General features: G+C 45.4%; 1 protein-coding gene across 2 annotated transcripts in view; it reads right to left on the minus strand.

Moving 5' to 3' along the window:
• The window catches only part of SLC4A4 (solute carrier family 4 member 4), a 225,408-nt gene that overhangs the window by 189,105 nt on the left and 20,806 nt on the right, over positions 1-15,497 (minus strand). The window contains exon 1 of one of the 2 annotated variants that reach the window (XM_035325886.1): positions 6,113-6,478. The exons of the other annotated variant lie outside the window; for it this stretch is intronic. The gene's annotated coding sequence lies outside the window, so the exon portion shown is untranslated. Of the gene's footprint in view, positions 1-6,112; positions 6,479-15,497 lie in introns of those variants that run through there. 2 annotated transcript variants of the gene reach the window in all.

Genomic DNA, 15,497 nt, shown 5'->3' on the forward strand with positions numbered 1-15,497 from the left:
ACAAAATTTGCCAACTATGAGACCTAAGTAAGATTTACATATACAGCTCCCATATACTTGCATTCAATTCTAGTACAATGAAGCAGGTTTAATATACTCAAACGCTACTTTTCCTCGAGCTATTGAGTAACTATTTCCCAACTCCAAATCTAAACACAAAGTCTTATTATATTTAGCAACCTTGATGAAAAATCTCCATGCTTACGGATAAAGGTTGATGATGTGTCTGAAGTGTTATATAGTCACAGGTACAATAAAAGCAGTTAACTGCAACCTTTTGTTCAAGGTTAAGAGGTAAGACTAGAGACTGAGATCAGTAAACTTGAAGAGGTGATTAAAATAAAGTAAAAGCATAAAGAAACTTAAGGCGGAAGTATTCTAATCTCAAAGTTGCACACACCACGTAGGATGACAGGCAAGTTCTGTTGCTGCACCTACTATACAAAATGGACAAAACATGAATATTTTAATAAAGGTCGCTATCTGACATGTGAGACTCCATTCCTCTTCTTTGACTAAAATTGTACTTAGACATAGACTTCAATTTAAAAAGATTTGCATGTTTTGTTCAGAAAATGGTAGCAGAAAAAGATAAGATAAACCAGAGGAGTCAACTTGAAGTGAATTAATATATATATTTTTAAAAGTTGTTGCACATGCAAACCCACTAGGATTTTTGGCGTCCCACCAGCTCTTTGTGATGGCTTGTAAAAGAACACAGAATTCCATCTCTGCTGGGGAACAATCACACAAAATTTCAGCCTGTTTCATTAATTCGGCAGATGAGCAGTGGTCACCTTTCACAGGTCAGAAAGAGGTATTCCCACCGTGGCCCTCACAGTTCAGAGCACAGTTTGCCACCCAGTTATTTGTGTCCATAGCTAGGCAGATCATGGAAACATCCAAGTTCCCAGCTTAGCAGTATGAACACTAAAACTGATCAAAAAAACAAAGTTCAAAACCACCCCCAGAAATTCTAAGGCAAAAAATCTGTAGCTAATGGAAGTGAAAATAGTAACTGAGAAGCTGAAAAAGCAGTCCTTGAATAAGCCTGAAAAGCAGCAGCACAGACAAACCTGCTCTAATTTATAAGTAAATGCTATTTGTTTCATAGTTTCTGGCTGGATCATCTCTTTCTCCTCTGAAACCCAGAGGAAATATTCACTGTGGACTGTACCTTGCAGGTATGGATTTGTTTACTAGGAGACAAATGCTGTATAACACATTCAGACAGCATTTTAAATTTCAGAATATCTTAAAGTATTTTCAGGTATCATGGTAACATTAGAAACGGGAGTAAACCTCACTCTGAAAAAAGTCATTTGAACAGTTCCCATCACCAAGTTCAAACGTTCAAGACTCACTTCAAGGTGAGAGATACACAGATCAGGGCTTATTTAAGGACAACTAAAACTTATTTCATATTGTGTTAAATACATAGTATTTAGCCAGCATATACTATATAGTAGCAAAATAGATGTACAAACCTGTCTCCCTGTAAGTGCAGTTGTATAATACAACTAGAAGTTGAAATGCTGTGGCTTGGAAGACACTACCACCGACAACCTTAACTGGTTTTCTCTCTTACTTACATATATATATATATTTATACACACACACACACACATTTCCTCCTTCTGTCTTCCTCTTATTTCTCAAGCAGGATTAGCTCTGCTAACAGCCCACACTTCTGCAATTCTGATGTTGAAAGTTCATTTGAGCCACAAATGAAAAGAATTCTGATTTTGGTGAAGTCAGACTGCCTCTTCGGACGTTTCTGGTGAGAAATGCTGTTGAAAATAGGGTTGCTGGCACTCACCTTCGATGACCCCAGGAGGATCAGTCATACTCACACAGCAGTGTGGTTCACAGATTGACCGTCATCTGCTACGAGCCTTACTCTCCGTTTACTTACACAGCTATAAATTTGGACAGAAATCCAAAGACCAATACAAAAAAAACTGAGAGCTGTATTTCTCAGGTTTCTGCTAGTCCCATAAAACACCCAAATGGCTATTCCCTCCACTGGTAGTTTCTGCAGCAACTTCAAAAGTTATGTGAAAAACTAGTAATTGAAGGAGAGTAAATTCAAAGATTTCTATCTTTTCTCTTAATGAAAACCACGAAGACGGATGATACCATGTGCTTTTCCTGGCTCAGCAGGGCATCAGAGTCATTCAGTTAAGAAACGTCCGATGCAATGGACAGGATGCATTTATATGGGCTTCTCCCAGACCCAGAAGGCAAGAGCATTTCCAAGCAACGGAATATCCATGTAAACAGGTACTAGACACTTTACCAAGCACTTTTATTTCACAGGAGGTATATTCATCATAAGACATGCCTTGCACTAATTTCCAAGGCTAACATTAACAGTTAATTCCATGTTGTATCATCTTTGAGCTCCATTTCCATGCAAGCTCTGACCTGAAAGACTGTGGCCACTGCTCAAAGCTGCTACTCAATATCGAGTCATGAAAGTCTAGGGAGACAATGGCACAGCTCCAACCACAAGAGGCTGGGGAACAGATTCAACTAGGTATCTTTACATTCCCTGGCTTTTAACTTTGGCCATACATGGTTTTATCATGTAACTGGGTGCCATAACTATCTTCAATGCTGTCCAACAGCAATAAAAAGCATTCCTGCCACAAACAACATACAACCCTGAGCAAAGTCATCAGAAATGAGATGCTGCAGCAACTCAAAGTTCAAGGGCAAGGCGGAAGCACTGCTTTGAATGGACTTCGCCAGAACCCTGATAATAACATTATTGCTCTATTTTCATTTCAGGCCATGCAGTTAAAGATACTTAAAGAGAAATACCTCTACCTTCCCATTCGAGTTGTTTACAAGCAGCTCAGAAGAAGAGCTTTCCTTTCCACCAGACTAGCACAATGACATCAGGCTACCCACAGAGACACACTCCTTTATCAATATTAACTGTAAACTGCTATTACTGGATTTTCAAAGAGCACTCCTTTTGAGCCTTCTAAATGGATTTGAAGCTGGAAGCAGCTAATTGACTTGGAACGAGAAAACCTGATAGCAGTTATCAGAACTCTTTTAATTCCCTCAAAGCAAGGCTCCAAATTCTAAACCTAACGCACAAAGAAAATACATGTAAAACAGGTCACTGAAGAGTGACATGGATGCTATCTCGCTGAGGCAATGAAGTCATTTTTACCAGTGCGACAGAAGTCATGGCCCAATGCCACGGCACCAGAGTTAGAACGCTGCAAATCTTGTTTTCAACAAGACATCTCTAAACCCAGTCTGAAGTCCTCTGGTGTTCCCAACCTGTAAGAAGGAACTCTGGCACTAACCAGAACTTTAATTGCTTTCTTGACAGGAATGCATGCTCCATATAGCAGTGTAATAACAGGCAACAGACTACCAAATCCACTCTACCAGACTGGCACATAGGCACTCAGGAGGAGCATCACCTTCTGTACCCACACGAATAAGCATTGTCACAGATCCACCTTGCTTTCATCCAGGAAATCCCTCCTCTATCAAGGAAACATTTCACTTTCACAATTGCCTGGCTTTTGCAGGACAAAATCTCTGACTCTAACAAGTGCTACCTGAAAATACAGGCTAGCAAACCTATTGGCAGAAAAAGAAACGTAGGCTTTCCTCTTGATGCTCACACATGGTAATTTTCATTCACAACCCTGCCCAAAGCACCTTCCAGCTTGTTATTTATTGCAGGTCTTCAAGGTGGCAGTATAGCTAAAAAACCTTCAGATGGAAACACAAACTGCTCCACCACTGCTGAAAGAACACGTCTGTATGTGAGTAAGGCGCCCTCTCTGATAAGTAGGTAGATCAGGGAACAGGAGTTACAGATTTTCCCTTCTCACAGGGATGATGTCCTTTGAAGTGCACTTTGTGTACAAATTCGACCTTTTCTTATCAGTGTAAGACATCAGTAACTGGAGCATTTGCCCTACTCAGACAGTAGGATTGCAAAAGCACATTGAAAGTTCCCTTACTGAATTCCTTTTAAAACCCTCCTATGAACAATATCACAATGCAACACAAGGATATGAGGGATTTTTCTGACTGCATACCCGTCTCAAGATTTAAAACCATAACATGGAAGGTTAAAGGAAAAAGTCTTCATGGTTATCAGCTGCAGGAAACACTGCTGGACCTTGCTAGGAGCTGAATGGATATGTGCACAAGGAATGTGTAATGTGTAATATGTGCAAGGAACTTGCTAGGAATGCCCTGTGCACACAAATGAAAAGTTCATCCTTCCTCTCCTCCCACTAAAAAAGAAAAAAAGGAAAAAAAAATAAAAAATAAAAAAGAAAGAAAGAAAAAAAAAATCCTTCTCACCCCACTTTCACCTCTGGACAACAGCAAGGCACAAAGCTGTCAACTCCTTCTAAGCAATCAGTAATTCCTCTACAGTTGTCAGCCCATAGAAAGCTTGGAAATGCAGCTTAGCATAGCCTCCTCCCTGAAGTCCAGGCACTGCTTTTACAAACGTGAAATTCCCATCTTCCAGGAGTGAAGGAAATTCAACAAGCAAATGCCTCCCAGCATATTTCTTTGGAAATGTAAGAGTAATTTTACTTCTCATTTGCACCTGAACGGGGGGAGCACATAAAAAGCATCACTACAGAATTGCACTAATATTCGCCCCTCAGATGATACTGAGGCTCACAGGCAGGTGAAGTGCCATCCTGTTTAGTTTACTGGGAACTGAAGTCAGTAGCTGAAATAAAGCCTTACAAAACTGGACCCTACAATCTTCTGGCATGATAGAAGTCACTAGGAAAACTCTTTCAGCACTTGCTCCAGCACTGGATCACAGCAAGAGAAGGATGAACAGAGACCAATACAAATTGGTTAGTTCACGCAAGCAAGCACGCAGACAAGCGCACACGGCGATGCAAACAACCCCATTTAAACATTCAGCATATGACTGGAAATTATTACGACAAAACTAATTCTACCATGAAATGGTTGCTGGGGTTTGGGAGCCTTAAGGGTTTCTTGTTGCTGGAGGGGGGAGGTGTCTGTACCTCGCTCTTAATGCACAAATAATTTCCTTTTGAACACCAGCCAAAGTAAGAACCAGGCATATTCCTGCAGACTATCACATCAGCAATTAGCAAGTAGCAAATTCTATTCCTGCACACAGTAAACAATTCTTGCCTTTTTTGTTTTTTAATAGTAAATCTGTACATTTCAGGAATATCCAGAACAGTAAAGCCACCAAGCAGCTAGCAGCCTACAAGCACAATGCCATTTTAGATGCAAGGTAAACTGTGTCTCTGTGAAACAAAAGAGTGTAACTATCTCCACTAGTAGAAGAGTTTTCCGAGGGAGCTGTTACTGTTTGCCTTAGGGCCCAGCCTCCTTACCTCCATGCACCTAACATTCCTTCCAGGAGCACTTCTGCAGAAGGAATAAATGGAGCCCCTCCTGCACATACAGATGGCTGCACAGCGACTCGTGCCTGGTGCTCCCTGAGTCCTACGACTCTGGGGGGCTGAAGGCACCTGTGGAACCCCCGCCGCCTTCTCTGTCCCTCAAAACTGGGCACCCCAAGAAGCCAGTGTAAGTACGCCAGCTTCTTTTAGAAGCAAGTACTCAAAGGATGCACTCCTACCAGAGGGGAAAGGCATAAATAATTAACGTTGGTGTAAAAACCCGACAAAGGTATGTGTGAGCGAAAGGATGATTAAATTCCCATTTCCATGTTTGCTCTCGAGTGGAGAACGTAGATTATCACTCGCAGCAGGAAGCTCACAAAAGGGAAGACAAGAAGCGAGGAGCTCTCCTCCACCGGTTTAGGGCTGGGAAAATACCGCCGTACGGCCAGCTTCCAGCTGGAGTACTGAAAACTTGCGAGGAAACACCATTTCCTCGGAACGGGCGCTGCTGACAACTTCTTAAAGCGCTGATAAATTGAAAGCAGAAAAAAAAGCGCTGCGTCTAACCCACCGGCACGGCGAGCTGGGTGTGTTAGGGACCTGTAGGAAGCAGGGCGAGGGGGGAATCGCTCCTCTGCGTCGCTCCGAGCGCCGTGGGGCTGCGGGTGGGTACGAGCCCAGTCCGGCTGGGGGCACGAGAGCGGATGCTGGGGCCTCACCTGCGGGGCTCGGGCTTGCGGCGTTCCTCCAGCTTGGCGGCGGGCGGGGGCCGCAGGGCGGCGGCGGAGCGGAGAGAGGAAAGCTGCGAGCAGAAAGCGACGGCGGGGAAGCTTCAGCAGGCGCTGCGGGGCATGGCCACCCGCACCCGTGCACCCGGGGGCGCGCACAGCCGCCTGCCGCGCAGCGGCCGGGCCGGGGGCTGCTAGCGGGAGGGCAGGGGGAACGGAGCCGCCGCCGGGAGAAGCGGCTGTGGTGGCAGTGGCCGGCCAGAGCCGCTTTTAAAGGCGCCCGCGGGCTCGGCCGTCCCCTCGCCTGCTCCCATCCCGTCCCATCCCAGCCCCCGCTCCCTCCCCGGCCGCTCGGGCAGAGGCGCGGCGTCACGGGGCCCCGGGGCGGGGAGCCCGGAGGAGGAGTCTGCGGGGCCGGGGATGGGGCCGGGGGCCGGCCGAGCCCTCCCCGCCTGCTGCCCGGCCGGGGAAGGCTCGGCTGGCCCTCAGCCCCGGTCCCGTTCCCGGGCAGGTGCCGGGGGCTGCCCGCCGCCCCTCGCAGCCGCGCGCGGCGCAATTAGCGGTTTGCGAGCAAGAGCAGCTTGCAGCAAGGCTGCGCTCGTCGCTGTACCCCGAAGCTTCAGGGCCAGGTGAGAGAGCCCCGAGGTAGTTCAAAACGCCGAGGCTCGCGGCAGAACAGCAAGGGACATGGACAGAAAAGGGGACTCTCGTAGGTCTGGAGAACTCCACTTTAATAACTCCTGTCCTTGAGCTGTTTCTAAGCCAGCAGTGGGTTCCCAATGGGGCGCTAACAGCATAGCAAAGGCTTTCAGCTGTCTGTGACATCCAAGTATTTCTGAGCGATGTTTCATTCCAGCCAGTGACAGCCCTGTGTTAACAAAAGAAAGGCACTAACTGCATTGAGAAGCTTTCCAGAGCCAAGCTCCAACCCACACCACGTTACATCCTGCCCCGTGCCAGCAGCTCAGCACCAGGGTTTACTCTCTCCATGGTTTAACTTTTAATGATATTCCTGTCAGTTTGCACACTTACAACTTCACTTATACCTATAACTGAAAGGGAAAGGTCCCAAAGAAAAGATGTTAAATACTGCAGAAGATCGCTGTTGTTTCTTTCTACTTAGCAAATTCTTCCCCCACACACAGTGTTGAGCTCCCTCGGTAAAGCCCCTGTTGGTGCTTGCCTTGGGCAGCTGGCTCTTAGCTAACTCTTTCAATAACAAATCTCAGTAACTCCAGTTGTAATTCCATTTCCTCATGATTCACTATACCTTCAAATACTGTAATTTTAAACCTATGCATTTATTTTTCTGGCTAAAAAAAGTGTTTTGGCGCTACAATGCATGATTTTCAGGCAGTCTTTCAAATACACCATCACTACACACAATGATCTAAAACCCTACCAAAACCATTTCCAGGAGTCCTTACATCAAGAGCCAAGGCAGCTATCTCAGCCAAGTTTGAAAATGAGCGCACTCTACATACACAGAAACGCCCAAGTAAAATGACCTAATAGTCCCAGCCATCAGTGCGATGGGCAAACTCCAAAGCCACTAGCTGGACCCAGCTTGTACGACAGCGTGTATGCACATTTTGACAGTACTTAATGCTTTGGCCCACATATTCCCTCTTAACAAATCATCCAGTTGTTTCTAGTGTGGTTTTTTTTTGTTTGCTTGGTTTAATAAACTCATATGTGCTCGTCACTCCGGATTAAAGCCTGCCAACTTCTTTTTCACAGAACGGGCGCTGAAGAAGCAGTTTGATCTGTGAAGTTTCCAGCTGACTGTTTAAACATCCCTTCTCAGTCCACTGGCTTCAGCCCTGCACACAAAGACGTAGCAAAACCAAGGTGTGCCCCATGGCCTTCCTGAAGCCTAGCCATCGCTAAACCAAGCCTCCAACTCACGACAAAGGCGATACAGCCTGCATAAACAATTGCACAGGACAGGCTGCCACATTCAGCTAAATGTCCACTGATATACACAAGCTATGCTTCTGCCTTCTTGTCCAGCATACATTTTTTCTGAGAATGTCAGAAAAATGCACATCAATGACAACATTTGACATTTTTATGTATACATTTGATATTTGTATGTATAATGAGAATGGCCGAAGTTACAATGGTAAAAAGCAGAAAATACATAAGCGCACATGCTCAGCACAATTGGCAAGAACAAAAACCTTTGCCTGTGAGCAGGTTATTCCATAAATATATCTTGCAGAATTTTCCATAAATATATCTTGCAGAATTTCTAGTAGATTTCTAGGAAGCCGCTCGTGCTGACCGCAGCATGTCAGAGACAATGCTGAACTAGATGGAAACTGGCAGCTCCTGTATTTCCAGGGTTTTGTGGAGACTACTGCGTGAAAAAATATTTGCACTGGATTAAGTCAGGAGTAATTCTGAGCAAATCAAGGAGCTTTCACAGGATAAAACAATTTCAATAGAAAGAACTAGGTGCAGAGACACAACAGCTACACTTGCCTACCAAGGCTTTTTGTGTCTTCTTTACTTTGTTGACAAATGGTCAGTGCTAAGTCATCATTGACAAACGCAGGCTCAACCCTGAAAACACTTGTGCGTGCAGGCAATCCTCTTTATATGAACAATAGCAGTCAGGAGTGTTGTCAGGACTCAGCTCTTGGTCACAGCTACTCCTAAGGATGTTGGGGTTGTTTTTTTTTTTGTTTTGTCTTTTTAAAAAAAGATACAGGAATGCAGCTTGCTCTAGCTGTTGAACTCTGCATGAGTTCCTCCATTACACAATGAGCTCAGCATTAGAGCTGAATTAGTCAGTTTCTAAGGGCAAGGATGGAAAACAATTCTGTAGCTCCAATATTTGTATTCCCCACTTCAAGTCACCAAAGTGGCTTCAAGTTTGGTGTTAAGTCACCAAACCACTTCCCAGGAACTCTAGATAGGTCACATCTCAGCAAGGATTACTGATAACTGGTTGGTAAAGGTACAATGCAAGTAAACCTGTTGGCTTTTGAAACCTGATTAGCAGGTTCTGCATTTTCTGATAGTCCTGCCTCACTCAATTAGCCATGAAAACGCCGTTCAATGCGGAGCTGACTTTTCCATCTCCATTAGTCCTAATTCAGCATCCTGACCGAGCTTCTGCCCACTCACCGTGCAACCGCAGACAGGGCCAAAACAGCAAATCGTCACATTCCTGCTGACTTCCCCTGCATAAGGGCACACTTTCGTCTTTCGAAGGAGGCAGAAACAAGAGGTGATGGAAAACATCCAGCTGAAGCGAAACAGAATTGAAAGCCAGAGACTTAAAGCTTTGCTACAGGTACTTGATGCGATTATAATTAATAATACATCGTGTCTGCTTGAGAGAAGTGAGCGATCCTGCCGCTACGGTAGCCGTACGTGATGCCACACCTTTGGTTGGAGAGACTCCCCGAGCTAAGGGGCTACGAGGCTGCCGGCCCGGCGGCGCTGCGCTGGGGCCCTCTGCTGGAAAGCTGCCCCCGGGACGAAGCCCCAGCCCCGGCCGGCCCCCGCCTTTCCGTGCCGTTTTTGCCTTTCCCTGCGGGCGAGAGCAGCTTTCTGTGGGTCTCCCCAAGCGCCCTGGCTGCTCTCGAGTGCTCGCTGCTGGAGGGCGCGAAGCCAAGGCAGCTTTTGGTCGGAGAGCCAAAAACGCAGGGCTTTGTTACAGTAAAAGTGCGGTTGTTTCTACACCCACAGAAACCACCAGGGCACAGGATGCTGAAACACACTCTTCCGCCACCTACAAGCGTTGGGATAGTGAAACAACACATACTCTCCCCCTCTAGAATGAGGGAAACAGGAGAGGGGCTAAAAAGGAATAGGGCAGCCCAGCCAAGTGAAGTGCTTTGACACGTCGTCTCTCCTCTGCTGTGGAGCCAGGACATGCAGCCAGCAGCTCAGGAGGGACAGAGGTTTTTCTCTCCATCCTGAAATGTGAGAATCATGAATGTAAAGCCAGCCCCCCTGAGCACGAGGCAAACTGCATCTGCACAGACATAGGGAACAGAACTGGAAGCATTTTGGTGCTGTGTGATCTAAAAGGGCTGATGAGAGGGACAGTATTTATGTCAGGAGGATTTATTCTTTAGCTGTTGCTTTGATCAGTTTTTCTCTTCCTCATTCCTCAGCTCATGACATCCTGGGCCAAAAGCATGAAAGCTGTAAGGTGGGGGCCAGCATGCCCTCAGTCCACTTGTACAGCACCTGCACCATGGTCCAAACCAATCCCTCTGAGCACCAGGTCCTTACAAAGTGTTAACCACAAACCTGAGAAAAATCCTTCTCACTGTGCACCTGCTTAAGAAAACTTGTCATATTTTAGCACTGACTAGAAGAATATGGAGACATTCTACCCACTCTCAGTATCAGGCCAAGCCCACCATGCCTAGCACAAAGCTAGCCCCCTTAACCAGCTTCCTTGTCCCCTGGCTGAAGATCCCCTCCAGCAAACAGATGGCAACAGGCAGCATTAGGGACCAGCGGATGTCAGTAAAACAAACTGCCTGCTCCTCTCAAACCAAACCCTTGCTTCTCCTACACTGATAGCATCTGGTCTTGAGCACAGAGTATCCTGTAGGAAAGAGTAACTGGAATGCCAGCTCACTGCTATCCTTCTAATCCAAGACCACATCTTTTTCCGGACAGGAAAAAAAATCCCAGCTGGATACGTAACGGTGCCAAGCCCTGAAAGGTGGGACATGGTAAGCTGCCTCTGAAACAAAACTTTCCTTCTGATGCAGTTACTGACAAGACACACACAGGGTAGCTCTGGGCTTAGCTAAGGGATTCAAACCTAACAGCTTTCCAGCTGCTAACATCCAGCTATTATGGTCTTCTCCAAAATGTGCCCTATATCTGAGCCTCCGTCAAGAAGAAATATTCTGCAGCCACCCCTGCCACCCCCCGAGGTTTGGAGATGCCAAATGGCAGCAGGAAGAAATGTGAAATGCACTGTGCCACAGGAAAATGCAACTTCCTTGTGAAATCCCACTTCCTGGGGAATACTTCCTCCTCACAAGGTAAACCCACCCAGAGCTACGCAGCCAGAAATGGAAGACTTTGTATATGGGTGAATCTTATAAAATGGAACAATAGTTTGGCAGAATAAGCCACAGACTGAATATTTATAGGAAATGCCTTGGATAGAAACGCTTATCTCCACAACCAGAGTCAGGGCATGGGTGGCTTTCTCTTGTTCTAAAGGCAGCATCACTTCCACAGGTACTGTACTGGTAAATTTAGAGATTCTCCACTTCTCCACAGCCATATATATACTCCTGAGTATCCTTCTCAGTATTACCTACCCCCAAACAATTAACTACTATTTGATTTCCAGAACTGTTTGGGTTAATGTTCTTAGAACACCATTTTTCCTTACTTAGCTGCTTTAAACAACAGATACTCATCTAAACGTTACTTCATCACCTTCTCAGTTCAGCTTTTTAACATTTCTCCTAATGTAATAAGGTACACTTGTGATTCCCGGTGAACAACAGGCTTTGCTTAGCTTTTAAAGTATTGCCTCTTTTTCCATTGGGTGCCCTCTTCTGATACTGAGAAGGCAGCTACATTGGAGCAAGCGGTACAATAAAGTTAATATTCACAGTAACTCGCTCATAGTTTCCCTTCTGTCATTTCATTTCTGAACTCCAGGTCATTTTTATGCCAGACAATTTATAATGCTACATACCAAAGTTGGTTGCTTTTTTTTTCTTTTGGGAAGGGCTTCATTGTGTGACCCCGTTGTCTAATCTGGGTCATCGTAAAAGTTTGCTTTCCAAAGAATTAAATAACAGCATTATCATTCACTATTTTGGATTTTCATATCTCTTGATCCTTCTTTACTGTCTTAAGTAAACATATGCTAAATAAAACAAAGCAAATATTTTCAGGTCAAATCTAGCCAGAAATGTATGTTATATAAATAAAACTTTAAGGACATAATGATTTTGAAATGTTTTGTTTGGTAATTCCAATAGAAACTGAATATTTTAAAGCAAACAACAATTTCTCAGCAGCCTATGCAACTCCCAAAGGTTTTTGCCTCTTCAAGAGAGCTTGAAAAACAGTGTCCTAGGGAAAAAAAAATGCAGAGTAAAAGCAGAACTGTATAAATTTGTGTTCTTCAAGCCAAAGCAAGGCCAAAATCAAACCCAGCAAAAAGAGCTTTTGCTCTTATTCACTCAGGAATTACATGCAATCTCAAGAGAAGCAATCGTGTTATTAACAAAGGGTTTGCTCTCGCCCTCTCCTGTAAGCAAATGCAGCACCCCAGCAGCCACAGAGACACCTTTGCTACTGCTTTGTTGCAGGCAGCGTTCATGCAAGAAGTTGCAGGTGCTAAGCAACTATCTCTGCAATGGAAAAATCCTGGCAGAAACCACTACCAACAGCTGTCCCCCTCTCATCACAATATTTCCTGAGGGAGCAGCACAGCTGTTGGAGCCCTTCTCATATCAAAATGCACTAAGAAATGCAAGGACGAGGAAAGGGAGAAGCAGAAAGCTATGCTGCCTGCAGGGTGACTGCTCAAAAGCCCCGAGACTTCAAGGGAAGAGGTACCGCAGAGAGTTGGGTGCTCCTTCAACATTCGTCCTGGCCCCGCAGCCTTCTGCCACAGCCGCTTCTGCAAGCTTATGCAGATAGGGCTCAGGAGCACGTAGCCCCAAACCCTAGGGACCTATCACAAAGAAGCAACTTGAGCTGAAATCCCCTAACGGCAGCACGCTCCACTCAAAGACCTGACTCCCACAGCTAGACACCTTTAGATATAGAAGCCTTCCTTGTTGAACCTGCCTTTTCTTCCGACTTGTTCCCAAGTCGAGGCCCAAGAGGAACGATGGCAGAGCTGTGTGCTTGACAAAAGGCAAAACCAGTGAGAGTTCAGAGGCACTGCAATGGGGACAAATCCACCCACATGACCTATTGCTGAACATAACACCTCTTTAAATACCCCTTGCTTATACCTGCAGCAGCAGTTCCCAAGGAAGGCTGCAGCAAGGAAACCACACGAGAGCGAAACCCACCTCTCTCCAGGGGAAGGAGGCAATTCTCCGAGTGGAAGGGAAGGGCAAGGACTGCCTGGTGCCCTGCACGTGACAGCGGCATGTTGTTGAGAAGCACCTCAGAAACCACCCATCTGCAAGAACTGCCTACATGGCCAAGCTGCCACATACGAATTAGGGATGAAGCACACAGTTGGCCTCAACATCTACTGCCTTCTGCTAAGCAAAATACATTCAAGGCATATCAGCCTAAGACTAACGGAAATTAAGGCACTGTATGAAGTAAAAATATGCAGAAACAATATCTTCTGCCTTAAAAACTAATAAACTTGAGCTTCGCCTCAACATTTATGTAGCAATGGGAGATGACTGTCTTGTGTCAACATTCTGTTCTGTGTGCTTTATGGGACTCAGGGCATGACAGAGTATTGACAGATATGAAGGGACAGCATGTTCTGGTGGAGCATTTTAAGAAAATAGTAGTGCTGTCAAAGGGCAAGCTTTCCTTTTATGCTTACAAAACACCCGAATAAAATATTTCCTTTGGAGTATCTCACACTTCATTTTATTAATATAAACAGAAGAGGATTATCTCCATCTTTCAGAGCCGTGAACTTTTCGCCTGTGTTTCCTGTCCCACCATCTTGGTCCCATCTCACAGCTCCCATCCTTCCCCACCACAGGAGAGGGCATCTTCAAGGCACATCCTCAGTCCTCTGAGACTGAACCGTTTTCTTATGAAGATCTTGGCTACAGTGGAGCAACAAAGAGTTGCCTTCCATGGCATGATCTTTTCTTCACTTTCAGTCTTCCTTTTGGTGAGAAAATGCAGCCCAGGGCACTAACACCCACTGCAGCAGACAGCATAATACGTTCAAGCACCAGTGTTGTCCCTACACCTATTTGGCAACTATTCCAGGTGCCACCTAAGCAGTAGAATCAGCTTTAGCTCAACCCTTCCTCCCCTCCCCCGAAATGCATTAACATTTAATGCATATTATGGCAATTTCCTAGGAGAGTGAACATCCTGATGCAGTTCAAGGCACGGAAACTGACTCTCCACCTGCAGCACCCATTTCTGTGATGCCCTCCCTGACACGATCTGATGGACAGGACAGGCCACCCCAGCCAAAGCCAGGGTAAAGCACATAGAGAGCAGGGAGAGCCGAGATGATACCAGGTTGTGAGCCCATCACAGGGTTCAACGAGGAAGGCAGGGGATCAGAGCTTGCAGAAAGCAGGTCCCAAATAAGCACCATCAGGAATTCATGATTAACCTCTCCTATCAGCAATCAGCTGCCTCCTGCTGTCCTTCGATGAGGATTTTACAGTTCCCAGCCCCAAAAGGAATAGGCATTGTTACTTCGGCCAGGCAGCCGACTGATTCAGGACAGTGTCAGAGGCAGCGAGGACACAGATGCAGCACAAGTCAAGGGAAATGGTATTCCCAGCACTCGAGACAGTCTTCTGACTGTTTCTTTCCTGCCTGCCTTAGTTCGTGAGGTTAAGCTCTGACTTCCTCCTCCTATCAAGCCTTCTTACAGAGTTGATGGGGAGATTCCAAGGGATATTAATTGCCGTTTGAAATCACTTCAAAGGACCTTTTTCCCCTCTTGTATTAATAGCCGGAATGAGGAAATTGGTTTAGATTTCATACTTGCATCTGCTCCCCAAATCTTTGCTCATTTAAAAATACCCATCTTAAATCAAGCCTGCTTCTATTAAAAGGTTCCTACTCCACACAAGGGCTCACACCCATGACTTTCCACTTCCACACATATCTACAGCCCCACGTTCCAACTGGCAGCCAGAAGTGCCAGAAATAACCACAAGAAAGGCTGCCATGAAATCTCCAGCCAAGTTTTGAAAATCCAGGCACTTTACACAAGCACCTATGCTTAGAGTGCTTCATCTGAAGTAAACCTGAACTCAGTCTCATAAGGTTTGTGTATCAGTGATCAAATATCAAAAAATGTAAATGCAAATACTTTTTTTTTTTTCCCCTCAACAAAACCATGCAGGATAACAGTTGTTCTACAAGCCTGTTAGAGCATACTTCCAACAGTGTGCTGACATTCCTGCCCCACTGGTACTAGTTAATGGCTGTTTTTCATTCTTAAGTCTTATTTTTTTCTCCCTGCAATGGCTATGCTACAGTGAATTTGGAAACTGGGTCAAAATTCAATTACTACATTCCCATGCTTTGGGGTGGAGAAAGAAAATAAAAGGAGGAAGAATGGTAAGAAGAAATACCATTGGCTGTAAGCCAGCTTTATGCTCCTTGCATTCTCACCTGTACTGCAGCCTAGAGCAGCCCTGAGCACTCTCACAAGTTGTTTCACAGCACAGACATCATTAAAGAGAAT

The sequence above is a fragment of the Oxyura jamaicensis genome, chromosome 4, assembly GCF_011077185.1.
Source record: "Oxyura jamaicensis isolate SHBP4307 breed ruddy duck chromosome 4, BPBGC_Ojam_1.0, whole genome shotgun sequence".
NCBI classification, from domain to species: domain Eukaryota; kingdom Metazoa; phylum Chordata; class Aves; order Anseriformes; family Anatidae; genus Oxyura; species Oxyura jamaicensis.